Genomic DNA, 17,828 nt, shown 5'->3' with positions numbered 1-17,828 from the left:
CCGTAGGAAGTTCACTCCAAATTTAGAAATCTCCAGGCAATTCGTGAGAAAAGGCTTTTGAGGATCAGATATCATCAATGATTCCATTCCTGCAGTGAATAAAAGGCAACGACACTAACGTATTTCGTATTTTTTAGGAATTCCTGGGCAATATCGAGTGTCTCGCTTCAAGTAGGAACTTGAAACATCGAACTCAGCCAGAGCTTAGTACCCTTCACAAAATCAGCAGATGACGGATTGCAGCGCATTTCATTAGCATGAAAACGTGAACCGCCTCCAATAGGTAATTTCCATCAGAAGCCCTCAAATGCATACATTAAGGATGTAAAAATATTAATTTGAAAATATTTTCTCGGTAAATAGTCACCGAATAAGAATAATGGGTGGGGGAGATGTAAAAAGCGACTACCCGGAGGTAATAATATCACTTCTAGTCAAAATGTCGACTTTAATTTATAACAGATGCAAATCATCACAGTTCATAGTTGAGTCTTGAATCTATCGCAGAATAGTAACCAGCTCTTTTAAGGGCTACTTACAGAAACATGGCCATTCCAAAATAGCAAATCATATCAAAGCAAATTGAAGAGCAAGTAAACCAAAATGGAGCGAACCAAAATTTAGAGAAAAAATATCAACTAGAGGTAAGTTGTGTCTATAAGTAATTTTTAGGAGATCCAATCAATTTGAAGGAGCTGAAAAGGCTAGCGGTTTAGAGGTATAATTAGCGGTTACGTGAGAGAATGGATTTCACGCGACATGACGTTTGGCAAGATTGCACTACGCTTCTCACGTTTTCTTGCTTAAATGAAGAACGATGAAAGAAAATGTGCTCTTTCGCAAATTGAAACTTCTCCTCAGGGAGACACACTCTAGTCATTCCATTACAAGCACGCAACGTCAAACTCGCACCAATCGGGTCTGCAGTAGTCACTTCCAGGTTCCTACAAACAATGGAAAAAAGCCTCGTCGACCTTCACTATGACATCTCTACGTATCTGTCAGTAGCTTTAAATGCATCATACGATATTGCGCTGTAAAATAGAGATAAGAAACCCAACTTGCAAGGCTTTTAGTTTTTCGTTAGGGTGAATATTTCTATATAGAACGAAACGACCGGTAGCAAGGATACGAAATAACTGATTACGCAGTCATATTTGATAATATATTACATTAATTTTAAATTAAATCTTTCAACGTTAAAAGCGACTATATTTAGACATTTTCTTATTAATTACATTATTACACACATGATATATTAAATTATAATTATAAATATTTAAATATAAGGTAGAAAATGTTCATACATGGAGATTGCCTTTATTGAACTGGAATGAAAGGTAAGAGGGAAGAAATTGAAAAAAAATTGAGCAATTGTATGTTCTACAAGTATGTAAAAATCTCTTGGTATCAATTAGGCCCTTGATGGCTAACAAGGAAAAGAAAACATACGCTCATGTAAATGGTAACATGAGTAAGAAAATATGACCCGTGTTATGAGGCTGGGACTCTAGTGGCACGTTCCAGATGAACTGATGTAAGTAGAACACAAAAACCATTCATTAAAAACATTATTTCAACAACTCGTTTATCATAGTGAATAGAGTAGTTACTTGGAACGACTGTAACATTTATGTTATCATTTTCTTTTGCATTCCTCGAATGCATTAACAACATCAAAAACATGATGGCTGACGGTGGGGTGTTAGGATGATGATGATGGCGATGATTAACAAATTATAATTACATATGGTATGTTGTCACATTCTTTGTTATCATTTCCTCATCAGGAGTACCCTTGAGATTGTAAGAGAGTTGATAAAGCGAGGTTAGAACTCTATTCACCCACTTGGCTGATGCTTGGAGCTCATCGGATATGGTGCAAAAATGATTTCTAATTCTGCGCGAAATGGAAATTGATATATCTCACTCCCATTGGTGTAAAATGATAGAAGATTTCCTTAGGCCGCACACCCTACATAAATGATTTACGTAAAAATTATTAAGAAAGACATGACTTATAAATCTTTCCTACAATTTAGACCTTTTCCGCGCAAATACGTGAACACTTTGGCAATGACTAGCTTAGAATTTTTTATTTAGCCTTTTCCAGGACGAGATTATAACTAGTTATTTCAATAAAATCCATGCCTCTCGGAACATTCTAAATCTAGAATAATGAAGAATCTATCCTGCAGGGGCGAAAAATGTTTCGGCGTGAAGGTTCATACCAGCCATAGTAGCTATGCGACATTACTGCCCTGCGTATATTCAGTCAAGCGTATTTTAGTTCCGCAACAATGCAGCCTCGTGTAAATTCAGCCGGGCAGTGCGTGACTGGGAAGCGTGCTACGACTCGATGTATCAATCGATCGATAATATGAGAACGCTCCAGATAAGTTTGTCACATTTTATTACTTAATACATAAAGAGTTTCTCTTAAGAATACTTAAGGACTGGGAAAAATATGATTCAAAGAATAATTACAATTATTGCAAATTACTGGCAGTTCTGATTACATACGATACTTAGTGAATATCTGATTGTTGAAAATTCTGAAACAAGAATTTGTACGTTATGTGAACGAGCGAACAGTGTGAAAATGTTCAGCACCGTGCGTTAGTCTCACATTTTTTCCCCATATAGGAAAAAAAACTTAATTAAATCAATTGCATAGCAACAATTGAATAAAATTACTGTATTGTTGTATTTTGACTAGAGCATAATTTTTAAATAAAACAACATTTTGCCCATGCCTAAATGAATTTTTAATAATTATAAGTTTTTGCAATGATGTACTCAAATGAACGGTTTCTATCAGTACAACATATTAGAACAGTTTTAGTAACTATGCATGCACAGCATTTGCGAGGAGAAGGACTGTCACCAACTCATTCCGTAAATTTATTGGCATAACACTATCAATGGTGAACCACTGGGGACGAAGAGAGGGGCGCTCTACTGCATAGGGGAGGTGAGATGCTTCTGGAAGAAAATACGCATTGAAGTATAAAGACGCTTGGCTGGGAAACCGTGGGATTGAAACGTGGAGCGGAGCTGTAACTACCGAACTGAACGGTGGTTCCAAAAATGGGTGTCGCAATGCCAAAACAACGGCGTCTATGGAAACAGCACACATTATTTGACCTTGAAAACCAGAGTAATTTTTAGGATTGTACAATGTCACATTCTTCCAGAACTATACGCGATTATAATAGATAAAATCAAGACAGAAATCATGGACGGCCCTATGGTTTAAACGCCACGGTCAGAATACCACAAACACTGGTTAACGAAATGACGAAGTTGCTTTCGACCTCATTTTTACGCTGAATTCTCCGCTGAATTTGATTCAGAAGGATAATGTATTTTCAGAAAACTAATATTCTGATTTACTCATTTCCCTCGCATTGAATTCACAAACAGTAATTTATTTGATGAAGTAAGTAACGAGCGTTAATAAATTACGATACGGTACCTGCTTTAGTCCTACGTACGAGTTTCACTCACCAGATGAAAATTCTGTAAGTAAGAGAAAGATAACGCACATGGCCCATCGCATAATAAATAAATAATTCAATGTTATTTCGTGACTGTACAAGAAATTCTAGAATATCAAATGACCACATAAAATCTAAAAACATTGACAATTCTTTTGGTCAATTCAACTGCTGCAGAAATGCGCCTATGCAAGTTTTAAATAATGACGTCATTTCAATGCCACTAATCAAAGGGGAAGCCATTTTAACATGTGATTTCTCCTCGAAAACTGGAAGCCAATAACATTTCCAATCCAGGAAATAGAAGAATTCACTACGAAGATGTGGTTAGGTATATGAACCAAGTGGGTAGAGTGACACTGCGTCCCAACGAAGAGTCACTGTGTCTTAAGAGAAGGATAAAAAGTGAACTCACAGGTAAGAGGCATACATCCCTTCAACAAAGCAGTCGCAAATGCAATTATATCAGAAGGACATAGAAACAAACTTCCCTCTTAAATTTCTTAAACCGTCATTTACCTGCTCATTTCCATAGCGTCATTTTAACGAAAACGCCATATGACCATCATTTCCTTAAACATTAAAAGAATAAAAGTCGAAAAGGTGACAGCTGATTGGATTCCGGAGCTCGCCGAATCCCCGCATTGGTCGGATTGCTAGCTCAAATGGACCCGTAGACCGATTTAATTCAGCCTTTAAACCAAGATCAACTTATCGTAATTGCGATTGGTGTTTCCAGCACTCTTAAGAAATTACATCCTCATCGCTCATGGTAAAAATGCATCCTCACCGATGAACTTTGACACTACGGCGCGAGTAAAGATTTACCACTCAGCCATGAACACCATAATGTTTGCTGCATTTACAACACGGACCTGAGGCAAGCGGATTTAACGAGAAAGGTAACGGAATAACTATACATCCGTTACAGCTGCATGCAGCCGCATAACACCCGTAAATGTTCGCGCGAGGGATCGGAGAGCGCGACCGACTCCACGAGGATGCTTGCATCCGGCAACTGCCAATTCGAACCCGAGTGACGACTCCCCACGCTCGTTGACGACGAGGGCAGGCAGCGATGGCCAAAAAAATTGACACCACCGCGAGTGAGTCGCCCGCCTATCCCCTGGTAAACAGCCCGTCCAACGCTCACCAATAAACGGAGTCTCATCAATTGCCGTCTCCTCCCGCGTCGAACGGCCGACCACGGTCCGTCCGACGACCGAGCGAAAGCGAAAGGAACGCGGTGAGACGCCATTTAATTTTACGGTTGCATTACCGTCTTCGCAACTTGGAAGGAAAAAAACAATGCCCGTGAACGAAACGAACGCGTCCCTAACGGCGACGGTGGGAGAAAGTTATAGGAATAATAGTTTCATTGCGCACTGCCCCTTCTCACGCTTCTCCCGAGTGGGCATGCGACGCGCGTGCGCCCTCGCCGCCCAAAGACGGATATGGATTTTCCGAGAGAGAGTCAGAATAGGATTTTGGGAGGGTGGGCGATGGAGTGGAAGAGGGGGGTAGGAATGGGGGGGAGGATGTTGTGCCATTGTGCAGCAAACGCGGGGGGGGAGTGACGGGGTGAGTGACGGAGGCAGCGGCGGAGCGGAGTGGGGTGCGGAAAATGGAGGGGTCGGGAGACCCTACCACATCCCGCCCCCTCTCCCCAAGGGCGGGGAGAGGGGGCGGGATGTGGTAGGACGGGAGAAGGCTATGGCGTCGTGGTCACTACTAATTACCTGGAGCACTTAATGGAGGGCCGATTGGGAGGGGGAGAGCCGATCATACAAAGGCCGGGGGAAAAATCCAAACTAAGGAATAGTGAAGTGGTCTGGTGGAGTTGAAGGGGCTTGGTGGTGGAGAGGGGGGTCGGACGGGTGTGAGAGCGGGAGGAGAGGTGCCAGGCGATTGGAGAGTGGTTGGTGGGGGAATTACCTTCGAGAGTGAGAGGGCCCGAAGGACAGGGTAAATAGATAGGATCCATTTTCGAGGCAAAACCTCAGAATAGGAACCATACTCAAGACAGAATGACTCCAAGTATGAGGTGCCATGGGGCGCCAAGTCTCTTTACAGCCAGTAATCCCACTATACGAAGATATAGAATCCCCTAAGAACCAGGACGGTTGACTAATTGAAGCGTTGCTCGTTGCATAAAACCAAGCCTGGATTAACTTGCCGCCGATATTGGATTGAAACTGCTAGCTACGAGATATAAAAGAGGTGCGCATCTGAGTTCCGAGTCGCTTCACGGGAAGTAATATGATTGGAGATAACGAGTGCCTAGCAAATGAAGTTAGCGTCATAGAAATATTCAATTTCCACTGAATTAAGACTCTCGATGAGTTTCAAAATCAACAAAAAATTCGCCAACGATTCGATTAACGCGTGGCGAATTCCTGGAGCGTTTAACTTGCGCTAAGTTTCACGAAGGAATCCAAAGCGATGGCTAACTAACCAAGCCTGAGAATCACTATGCTACTGAGTTTTGTAAAAGTTTTGAGTCGCTCAAGCTATACCATAGCTTTAAGTCCCGTCAATTTTTCACTCGGAGGTTAACGCATAAATCCCGATTAAGAGATGAAGAAATTAAGGAGGCACCAGCTCTATGCACCCTCAAACTTTTAACGATTAGTCGAAAGGCTGTCCCTTGTCATGAAAGCATGAGGATAAAAAATAGATGGTCGCCCTTCACGCACGAGTGATGACCAACGTGGGCGGCACCACGTTCCTCGGGGTCGATGATACTTTCACCACGTGACTTTAACAGTTCATTTGATCACTGGCACACTCTCCGTCGACTAGTGGGACATTTCTATTCGGTCAATTTTACCATTTTATTGACATTTTTATAGACTGCGTTGAAAAATATTAGCCAACGATGTGGTTAATAAGCTACATTTCAATTTATGCGGTGATGATGCGTAAAAGGCGGAGAGCGCCATATTGCAGATGGAACGAGCAATTAATCAATGGATAAACCTTGAGGGGCTGTCCATTTTGTTACAAGACACTCGTGGGGGACGAGAGAAGGCGGGCAAAGGGCAACAAAGGTTGACAAAAGGGTGGTAGATGTCAAAGGAAGTATAACATCACGCGGTAAATGCCCACACTAGGCATGATAGACGCAATAGCTACGGATAGAATAAATTACTTTCGTGATCCAGACTTTGGAAGGAGTTGCATAGTCAACTGTAGCAGGTATTTTTGGTTCATTCAAGGTAACTACCTAACTAAAACGAGCTTTCATCCGGTAGCTGAAAAGCGGAGCACGATGCTGGGTCAGAAATGGCTAAAAAATGAATTAAGCGACACATGAGCAGAGACTAATACCCAACGTAGTCACCATTCAGTAAACAAGAGATCATAGGCAATGCAAACGATTTAAACCGCCGAAGAAATGGTACATTTTTAAGTTAAACCTTCCGACATTCAACACACGCCACGTGACTGCAAAATTACGTTCAGCCAAAAAATATAACTTGCAGATAAGGCAAAAGCTTTTCCCGCAAGACTTATCCCCAACAGCCAACGCAGTGAGGGAACCTTAAAGTATCATGCGAGCTAAACAACTAACCGATGGGATGACGCCCCAAACCGCAGTGTGTATATTCCTACACAGTTTTCCCTAAAACACGTAAGCTCTTTTCAGTCACGCCAAAATCGCTGTCCGTGGAAGGAGGCTGCATCCGAAAGACAAGAGTATAATAGAAGAGAGCCATGTGGGGGGGAGGGAGAAAAGGAGAAGATGGGGAGAATTGAAGGAAAACCTAAGAGGGCCTTGGGGCATGGGAAAGGGGTGAAAAGGGCTGGTCGAGTTCGATAGGGAGCGGGGGAGAGCAGGGCGAGGGTTGAAAATGGCGCGGTGGGCAAGGTGGCGGTGAAAGCGATCCCCAGGCAGGGCGGCTGCGGGGTGGGGAGGGGAGGGTCGGCGTAGGTGGGGGCCAGATTGCGGAGGTGAATGGCGAAATCGGCGGTGTGGCGGAGGAGAGCGGAGTTGAGACGGGGTGAATGGAGTGCGGGCGGGGGGAGGAGGGCTGGAGAGGTTAAAGCGGAGTGAGGGGTGAACTATGTTTGGTGAGGGCTGGACAAAACCACCGCGCAAACTCATGTGACCGTAACTCAGACCCCTAAAATCTACGAGATGCTTGGATAATCGGGATTCAGTAATAGCCGTTGAGCATTTCAGGCTTGCATCCCGTGCCCTTCAGTATTCACCGTCAGCAGCCACGACAACGTTTTCCTTAATAGTATATGTATATCCTTTTGTGCGACAGAATACCCACAGGGTGTGTGTTATAAGGTTTCATTTAATCTAATCTGATAAAAATGAAACCATTAAGGTGAGCATGAAGGAAGAAGTAGGGCTATGCCCTAGTGTCGTCCCTTTCGGAAGCAATGCAGAGTAAATGAAAATAGCAAAACGAAGAGTAAACAATGCATCGGAGAAATTAAAATATTTGGGAGCGGTCGCAAAAATTCAAGCCAATTACAATAAACAAGCCAAAATAATTTTAAAACTTGGACTTCAATAAAAACAGATGCCGCCTTCGGAACATATCTCTCCCAGTAACTTTTCCATCGTAACGCACATACGTACGAAAAGATAGAAATCTCGCATCCGATTGGCCGATGGCACAACAACGAGGGAAATTCCCGAGGGTTTTATTCGGCACACAAAGTAGAGAGAGAAGAGAGAGAAAGAGGATTTCGGAGAAGGGATGGGGGTTATGAGATGGAGGGAGTTACCGGGGGTGGGAGCAAAAAGAGGGTGCCAGAGGGAGTCAGGGTAGAGGGTGGAGTATTGGGGCATGGGATCTGGGCGCATGAGCATGGGAAGGGTTTGGGAAGCGTGGGGGCTCCGGTGACAGGGTGGGGGAGGAGGCAGGGTGCGGCAGGGGAAAGGGGCAATCACGTGGGGGGAGGGGGGTTGCTGAGGAAACAGGGTTGAATGGGGGGAGGGAACTCGTGTGAGAGATAGAAAGAGCGAGAGAGAGAGAGAGGGGGGTAGAGAAAGGGGATAATGTGTTAGAATGGAGTGAGGGGAATAGGCAAAAAGTGGGCTAGGGTTATACGGTTAAGGCAACGAGTGAGGGGAAATAGGGTAGGGGTGCATCGCGCGAGAGGCCTACGGTTAGGATACAGGATGTGAGAGCGTGAGAGGTTGGGGAGAGGGATTGGACGTGTGCGTAAAAGGGAAGATGGGGTTCGGCGTGCAAGGCTCGGTGTAGGCCGAGGGTGGCTGGGCTTTCCGAAGGGAGGAGCGAGGCGGACGGGGGGGGAAGAATGCGTTTCAGGAGGGGGTGGGGGATGTGGAAGGGTGCCGCTCTGTGTATGCGAGTTGCCTCGAGCGACGAATGGGACCGAGGGGGGGGTTTAAAGGAAGGTTTGGGGAGTGGGGGGGATGGAGAGAGAGTGGAGGGCGGCTGAAGAGTAAATAATATCTCATGCACCGAGAGAGAGAGAGAGAGATCTTCGACTGACGGCGGGATTCAATTGGACGTATAAACGGGCGCCGGGAACGCGACGCTCCTTGTCCACTCCTCAAATGCGGCCGTTCTGGCTGGAGGGGGGGGGAGGAGAGGAGGATACGGGGAGAGCGAGGGGGAAAGTGGAATGGCCAGGGAGGGAGGGGGAGAATGTGCGCAGGATGGCGGCACACGAAGTGGGACGTGTTTTCGGTTTTGTTCTTCGGAATCTAGTTGGCTCTCCACCGTGGCGCCCACGGCGGGGAGCCATGGTACTACGCTGGGGACCTGTCTTGGGTGCTTGGGGGATAAACCCGCGGAAGCCGCGTGACAGACTGGAGGAATCCGTAGCTCACGCTGCGGGCACGACTGCGGGTCATTCAATAGGATCCGACCACCTTCGCCACATTGGAAGGATCGTTAAGCTTTTCCACGCGGGTTGAATACTAAAATTCCGCCACGAATTTCGACAAGTTGTGTGGATGTGATATTATGACTTAGCAGAAAGACGGGAGAATTTATTGAGAAAAAGGCCCTCTGTGAACTACCCACACCTAGTTAAATTAATGAACCTAGGGTTACGCAAATCAATCGAAAACCACGACACCAGGGCATATATAATATTATAGCATATCTTACCTGCGTTAACAGACAGCGTGCTGCGTTCAGACGCCGTCGCTCCGATACTGGGTATCCTACAAGATAATACTGGATAAGTATGATAATGATAAAGACGGACGGTCTACATTTCTAATTCCAATTAAGAAATAAATGTAGCCCTGAAAATGAATCAAAAATTACGCTGATCTCTTCCATAACACATTTGACTAATATTAATCGTCCACATATTATGACAAGACACAAAATATGATTGAAATTTTACGAAATATACATTTAATGAACATATCTCTGCTTACATCACTTCTAACAAAGTGAACACGCACACTGCTATAGCTGAATCTGCAAAATTATGGCATATTTCCCATTAGCAAAAATAAGAATATGAACTCGGTCCTACCCAATGAAACAACGTGAAACACCATAATCGATATTTCTCACATTCATTGAATAAATCAAAGGAATGGACTAGCCATGGTAGCATATCATCTAGAGTACTGAGAACACATTGACCGAGTCTGCCTATTTTAAAATATCATGCGAATTTTTGCCCAAATAGTCCGTAAGTCGCAAGGCTTATTACTGACTACAATTGCTTGTATTTGATTTTGAAGGGTTCATTGAATGCATTTTCATAAGCATCAAAACTAAACATTTCGGTGGATTTCATGAAGAAAATGTATTAAAATTAATTTCTCTCGAGTGCATTTGTATAGCTCATTCATGCACCGAAAATCGGAGGCAATTTTGTGTATGACTCTCAATGCACTCGAACGACAAAGAAAAAATTGCACATGCGAATAAGGAAGCATTTCTTTTGCCAGAATTTTCCAAAACATTCGTCTCAAGTGGTTAGGTATTTCATGACGTCCATGCAACTCACCGCAAGCTGTATCATATGTGCTGTCTTTAAATGTTCTAAGAATAAATGAGAAAACGATGTGAAAGGATGTGTTAAACCATAATAGGAATTTTTCATTGCTAAAAAATCAAAAAGAATAACATACATGGAATAACACGTACATCCAGCAACATGTAAATGCAAGGTGACTTAACAGTACAGTTTAAATAGAATGCATGAATGTCAGATGCTTCTTTTTGGTCCGTGATTTTGGCTAAAATTTTAAGAGCACACAGGCTCCTCCGTTGTCTATTAACAACTAGATTTAGCATTAAATGAATCAAAAAACATTTCTTTAGAACTAGGCGCTAGAATATGGAATACATAATCAATGATTTTCATCTAGCTAGCAACTGCAACCATATCTTTCCACGGGATAGAACTTTTTAAATCAACGTAAGACTTTTTAAATAGACAATATTATGGCTATGAAACTTATATAGAGCACCATAGCCTTTTGTGCAGAAAAAAAGCATGGATGGAGAAACAAAAATCAAAAGCGAAAGCTACTTGACTAATCACATTCTTTTTGGTTATAAGCACACTATTAATATTAAAACGTTCATCTTTCAAGCAGTGGTGTAAGTTCAGTTTCGACAGATTGAATACAGGCGTGCGCTAATACCTACAAGAAAAAAATCTGGAAAAGGTGAGGGGCGAATTTCGAGTGCATCACATGAAAGTAAAAATTACTTTACAATTATGCCCAAACCATAACATCTCCATGTGCTTCGTTTTTCACAAACAAACATCAGCATTTGAATTCTTCGGCTGCTAAAATGCACAGCACTTCACGAGATATTATCTGCTAAGGAGAAACAAATCCATCATCGGTGCTCACTAAGATTTTTTTCCTAAGAATAAAATCTATTTTGTTCGGCCCATTAAGTTAACTTTTTGAGGAGAAAGAAAATTTCCCGACGGCATAGAACGTGACTTTGCCTGACTGATGCTTGCACAGAAATCCTTGACGGTTTCAACCATTTGAAATCCATTGGCCCTGAAAATGAAAATTTTCTGGAACATGAGCACGCGAAGAAATTTTGGAGAACCAGGAGTGTGTTAAGATATAACAATGTCGTGGACTGACCTTAAATTATGTCTCGAGTACCAGTTTTTTCGCGAAGAGGACTTCAATGTATTGGTGGCCTTGAACTTATCGTCGCAAAATGAGCATTGGCAATAACGACAAACAAATAGAAGGTTCCCATGGTCAAGCGATCATCGATCATTAAAGGTGTTTTATATTCCACTAGACTAAGTAGCGGGAAATGCATTCACCAGTTAGATCGAGGATATTAAGAGTTCTTCAAAAACTCCATTGACTAGCCAAATATTATTTCCAACCAGACTTCAGATAATTTCAATTCAAAGAGAATTGAAGAAACTAATATGACACACAAAGTGATATCGAAGTACTAGTACATTATATTTATTAAAGACAAGCTAAAAATGGCTGTAATCGAATGAGTTTCAACTAATTTTATGAGAAAAGGAGCACACTCGGCCAGATGACACGCAACTTCACAAATATCGACAATACCCTCCAAAGCCCTCGGAAGCACCGGCAAAACTGTCTCTTTAAAATTCAAAATACACTAGCCTGACTTTCCCCTCATATTTAATCGCACAATTCCCTTGAAGTTAATGGAATATGTTTCTTCGACGTTATGTAAGTTGAGATTTAAGCTGAAGAAATTTCGCAACATTCGGTCTGAAACTTTAATAATAATTAATGGTGCAACAATATAGACGCCCACGCAGGTCACCACTATATGCACGTCCATGCAGGTCGGGATTGAATGGGATCGGATTGGGCTTGTGTAATAGCTTCCCATGTTGGAGGTATGGGCCCGACTCCAACAGTTGCGCAGTTTCAGTGGCCCCTACTTGGGTTACGTGCAGAGAGTTTTTAAGAGCAGTAATCCGTCCATCAATTGAGATGGTAAACTCTGATCCTATTGGCGCTTTTCGCTTGGAGTGGGTTAATTTCAAAGCCCACGATAACCTCACCATCCCTCTTCACAGTCCCTATTCCATCTTGATTGCCCACTTATGCTTGAGGGAAGGAAAGATTTTCCTCCCACGATCATTATACTCATTACAACTACTATCGCATCAGACTCATACCGAGTACACGAGTTTATGCACAAAACCTACTCTTAGTGTACAACTATAACTAGTCGCGAGCCGATCATTAAGAAAACACTAATTATCGGATAATGCAAGGAATAAGAAGAGCACATAACGTTTCCAAAGATTCAAGTTCTGCAAAAATATTGAAATTTCATGCATTTCACCTTCCGCCCAAAATAAATTAGGTACTTCCGAGGGCTCACAAAAATGTGAATAAAGCCCATGCGCCACAAGCTTGATTCATATCACTATTAAACAATGGGATATATTTTAAAATTAATTTTCCTTTTCATTTCAAAGTAGTAGTAGTTTTTAGGGGAAGCGACAGACTGAGGTCATTTGCGCCAATGGGTCCGCAGCTTAACGTCCAATCTGATGGACGGCGTACTCACTCGAAGTACCCTCCTCAAGTAGGGATCGGGATACCACTGAAAAAATACCTCCGGGATTCAAACCCAGGCCTTTTGAGCGGGAAGCCAGTAGGCTGGCCACAGCACCATCCCGATTCCCTTTAAACTTCAAACTTTCTCAGTTTATGCATACACAACGTTTAAAAAAGAGTAAAAAGCTTTCTTTAACAAAAGCTAGCCAATCTAGGAAACAAACATTGATACAAATATTTACAAAATGAAAATCCCAAGTCTTATATTTGTATGATATATATATATATATATATATATATATATATATATATATATATATATATATATATATATATATAATATACATGGTTCGTCCGGAAAATAAGTGTACTGATTTTTTCCCGCCGCTCCAGGCGCGCCCAGCACCGCTCTGACGGGCTGCGATTGGAGGGGGGTATGTTGGCAAGCGACGCTGAAAAAGGCAGTCGGCTCTGAGCAGTGGTGTAGTGAGGAGCTCTGTTAACGCGAACCTCCACGCTCGACCCACGTCACGGAACGCGATGCCGAAGTTTTTGGAGCAGCGTTATTCCATCAAATTTGCGGTAAAGCTTGGGAAATCGTCTACCGAAACTGTCGGTATGATTAACCAGGCTTACGGGGAGTCAGCCATGTCCAGAAACATGATCTTTCGGTGGCACAAGATGTTCGTGGAGGGCAGAGAAGAGGTCGACGACGAACCACGGCCTGGACGCCCATCAACGACACTCACCGACGAAAATGTGCGAAAAGTTCGCGATGTACTGAACTCTGATCATCGTCTTAGTGTTCGGATGATAGCAGAGCAGTGTAATGTGCCAAAAACAATAGTGCACGAGATTATTAGGGAGCAATTACAGATGCGAAAAATTTGTGCAAAGTTGGTGCCGATAGTGCTCAGTGATGATCAAAGACTCAATCGTTTGGAAATCGCGACACAACTTGCGGATCACTGCAAAAATGATCCACATTTTTTAGAGAACTGTTCTGTTCCCGAAGATAAAGAGGAGTTTGAAAGGAACGCGATACGGGACTTTGGACGCCGTCAAAGAGACCGTGACGACGTGTCTTCGAGAGGTTCCCGATGATGCCTTCGCGGGAGCGTTCCAGGAATGGGAACGCCGCTGGAACAAGTGTATCGACTCACAAGGGTCCTATTTTGAGGAATATTAGCTTAAGATATGTAAAAGTGTAATAAATTTTTTTTCCTGAGCTCAGTACACTTATTTTCCGGACGAACCCTGTGTGTGTGTGTGTGTATATATATATATATATATATATATATATATATATATATATATATATGTGTGTGTTTGTACATATATGTGTATATTATATGTCTGTTTATATATATATATATATATGTAAGTACATATGTATCGGAGATTTCTAGATTGTAATATACCTCAGTCCCAAAGCATAACTCTACTTAATACGCTGTATTTATACATTATCAGCGAGACTAGAAAATGCACAGAAATGAATTGCCACTCCACCACATCAGTTTTGATTATTCCCCGACATTTAAAACATGCACCAATAATATTATTGCGAACGGAGCACCTCCAACTCCTTCCGAAATATTTCAGAGAGGAATGAAAGAAGCGAAAAGAACATCCACTTGCACGGAGATCATCCCGGGTGGCATAAAATATAATGTGCATTACATTCGCGGGCGCATGAGGGAGTATTTCTGGCAAAACAATTTGTAATTAAAGAAACCGACGAAGAAGGAGTGACATCAATGACTAAAGGAACAGAGAATAAATACATATTGGAGCCCTGAAGAGCAGCTCTCAAGAACGAGGAGCGAAAAAGTGATGATGTCATTTCAGCAATTCAGATTCGCTGGGTAACAAGGAACGATTAGGAAATACGGGGGCATACGAGAAACCAGCCTTCGCCATGAGCCAACGTGGGGTGAATGGGGTTCCCTCCAGACTTGGTGCATGCAATAGCTTCCACACAAATGCAAATCTTTCGCATTTCATGGAAGTGACTGCACTTATTTGATATATGAATGACTACGAAAATGTTTACTTATTCATTAAACCCAAAAGGTTTAATGCCCAAAGAATGGAAAACTTCTAATGAGAAACAAACAAAAGTGCACATAGGATGATTTTAAAATAATCATTGACAACATATTTTACCTCGTACGCATTGTTACTATCAGAAATATATTCCGTCATCGATTCCAACCGAACACCATAGGCCCCACATAAATAACTCTTTCACTCGCAGATTGCACTCGACACCGACGACTCCTCACCATACGCAATCCTACTCTTGCCTGCAAGTCGAACGTTACGTGTGTTCCCTAATTCAAAATAAGTAAATATACAAAATTTCGCAGGCACTCTCAGCTGACGTTTCCAACGTATTTTCCCCATTGTAGATCTCAAGATAGAGTGACTCCTGGGTTCTTCTATCGGTTCGACAATCTTATTTCTACCTCACCGTCAATGTAGGCGTAAGGGGTAAATGACCTTTCTCAGAATTTCATTGACGCACATTTTTTTCATATTAAATTGGCGACCCCAATCTGAACCCAAGCCATAACATTAGCACACCGTCATAGACAGCTTTGCAGTCAGGTTTATTACTTATAAAGCGGTATACAGCCGTGTCATCGGTGATTAACCTGATATCGCAACGGAATTTAAATTAATATCGTGCGAATTAATCAGAGAAAAAACAAGGTCGATCACGCTTCCGTGCGCCACGCCAGACGCTAACGCTACAAAATCGAAACTATTCACAACAATCACTAATTCTTGCTTTCTATCGCAAAAATACCGCGAACACAATTATCCAATCTATCTTAAATGCCAGATGACCGCAATTAGCAAATTACCTTATTATGTGGTACTGGATCCAACGCTCTTCAGAAGTCTAAGAATACATAGTGCCTAAGTACTTGGTTTCCAAATCCCCCGATCTGAAGATGTATGACCCAGGGTTTTCTCAGGGATCTACTCTTTTGGAAACGATGCGTGAGAGGAATGTATGAGTTCAAGGACGTGCATGACAATTGCTCAAGGATTTAGGGTGAGAGGAATGTTAATGATATAGTTCTGTAGTAACCAGGGTCCTTCGTTCATTTCAGTTTTCATAAATGGGGTGAAGTGGGCAATTTCCTAAGTTTCGGCTATTTTATTTTTCGATAAGGACTCATTAATTAGTCATCTAAAAATGGTGGAATTAACGATGTCAACTCTTCCAGTACTTCTGCTGGGATCCTTCCAGTCCATCCTATCTTTGATAGACCGCAAACGTTCAACCAATCCCTGACGATCTACGACGATCACTCGTACGATTCATCGAGTTCGTAATCGATGCCAAAGAGATTTTTGCTTTGTTTTGAGACAACTTTATTTTAAAGAAATTCGAAATATCTTTCCAAGGTGTTATCTTTAGCTACACTGTCAATAGCTACTGCGCATTTTCCGCCCTCCAACGACTTAAAGATTTTGGCGTGTACTCTGTAGCTTCCTAGTGTAAGACCAAAATCTCTTCTGTTTTTCATGACGTAGCTATGCCAATATTTTCCCTTCAATTTGCACAGAGTAGAGTGCAAAATCTTTTTGCTTACGACCACTAGTGGAATTACTTCTCTATCACTAAACACTGGTGATTTTTTATTAGATTTGGTTGGTTTTTTTCCTTTCCATATAATATCCTCTGTCTCCTCAACGCTCGGCTAATTTACTGTTCAACCACCCTTTGTGTACTATGCCTAAACAGGACTTCCGTGTTGTTTCAGCAGCTTCATAAAGTGTAATGTCAAAAAAAACCTGGAAATCTTTCTTTGGAATTAAACCGCGAATTCATTGAAGTCACATTTTCCAAAATGACAGAGCTTTCGTTTCAGCTCCATATTATTCACCCATTTTTGTTCATAGTCTGGCAAATATAGCCTTATGATGACAACGTCCACAATTTCAGCAATGTGTATCATATCACTGGGACTAATCACCAAATGATCTAAAATTCTATTTCCTCTTTTAGGCTTATTAATGAGTGGATGCCTGTGACGGCTGAGAGCCCCAATCTATAAACTACACGACTTTTTCGGGCAATGAAGTCGAATCATTAAAAAAATACGAAATAAAATAATTAACGTCAATTACAGGGCCCTTAGCCATATGAATGGCCATAAGACAAGTTGAGTAGCGCATTACACGTCTCCTGGTTTCGAGAATTTAGGTCAATAATATAGGTATCCCAGTTAATAGATGTAGGGTCACCGAGAATAATACTCTTGCTACTTTCACACATGTATCACCATCTAGATTTTCAGGAAGTTAACTACTTCTTTATTAGAATCGGATGGCCTGTAGAACGAACAATACGTCTACTTCTTATGTTTTCTATTATTTCTAATTCTACATCATTGGTAAAAAAGTGCCAAAACTGCATACTTTTGAGCCTTGACTGTTATAAAAACAACGCCACCCCAGTCCTTTTAGTCCTGTCTCGTGGGTAGATTTATTACGAGGAGGAAAAAGTTCACTAAGGAATCAACCCTTTCTTTTCTCGTTTAGTCCTGCCAGAAAAGGATATTTCATTTCCGATGCCAGTAACGAAAATACATCAGAAACACAAATACGAATCCTTTATGAACAGGTAAAGGGAAGAAAAGGTTAAGCATATTGGATGAAATGAAGGGATGTAGAAAGCATGCTGTTTAAGAATAGTTTAATGTACATGTAGACAGGGTAGTCAGTTTCTGTCTTGTTGGACGAAGCTAAGAAACGCAGAGATGTTTAGACTGTTCACCAAAACCTTCCAAAAACGGTGGAATACA

General features: G+C 42.0%; 1 protein-coding gene across 6 annotated transcripts in view; it reads right to left on the bottom strand.

The window, feature by feature from the left end:
* Positions 1 to 17,828, bottom strand: part of bsk (mitogen-activated protein kinase dJNK) — a 244,112-nt gene that overhangs the window by 192,027 nt on the left and 34,257 nt on the right. For all 6 annotated transcript variants that reach the window (XM_071582860.1, XM_071582859.1, XM_071582866.1 and 3 more), the window contains exon 2: positions 9,605 to 9,660. The gene's annotated coding sequence lies outside the window, so the exon portion shown is untranslated. The remainder of the gene's footprint in view (positions 1 to 9,604; positions 9,661 to 17,828) is intronic.

The sequence above is a fragment of the Hetaerina americana genome, unplaced genomic scaffold, assembly GCF_022747635.1.
Source record: "Hetaerina americana unplaced genomic scaffold, ioHetAmer1.1.p SCAF_12, whole genome shotgun sequence".
Lineage (NCBI taxonomy): Eukaryota > Metazoa > Arthropoda > Insecta > Odonata > Calopterygidae > Hetaerina > Hetaerina americana.
Note: the sequence above shows the minus strand (reverse complement) of the source record. Positions and strands in the feature narration are given on the sequence as shown.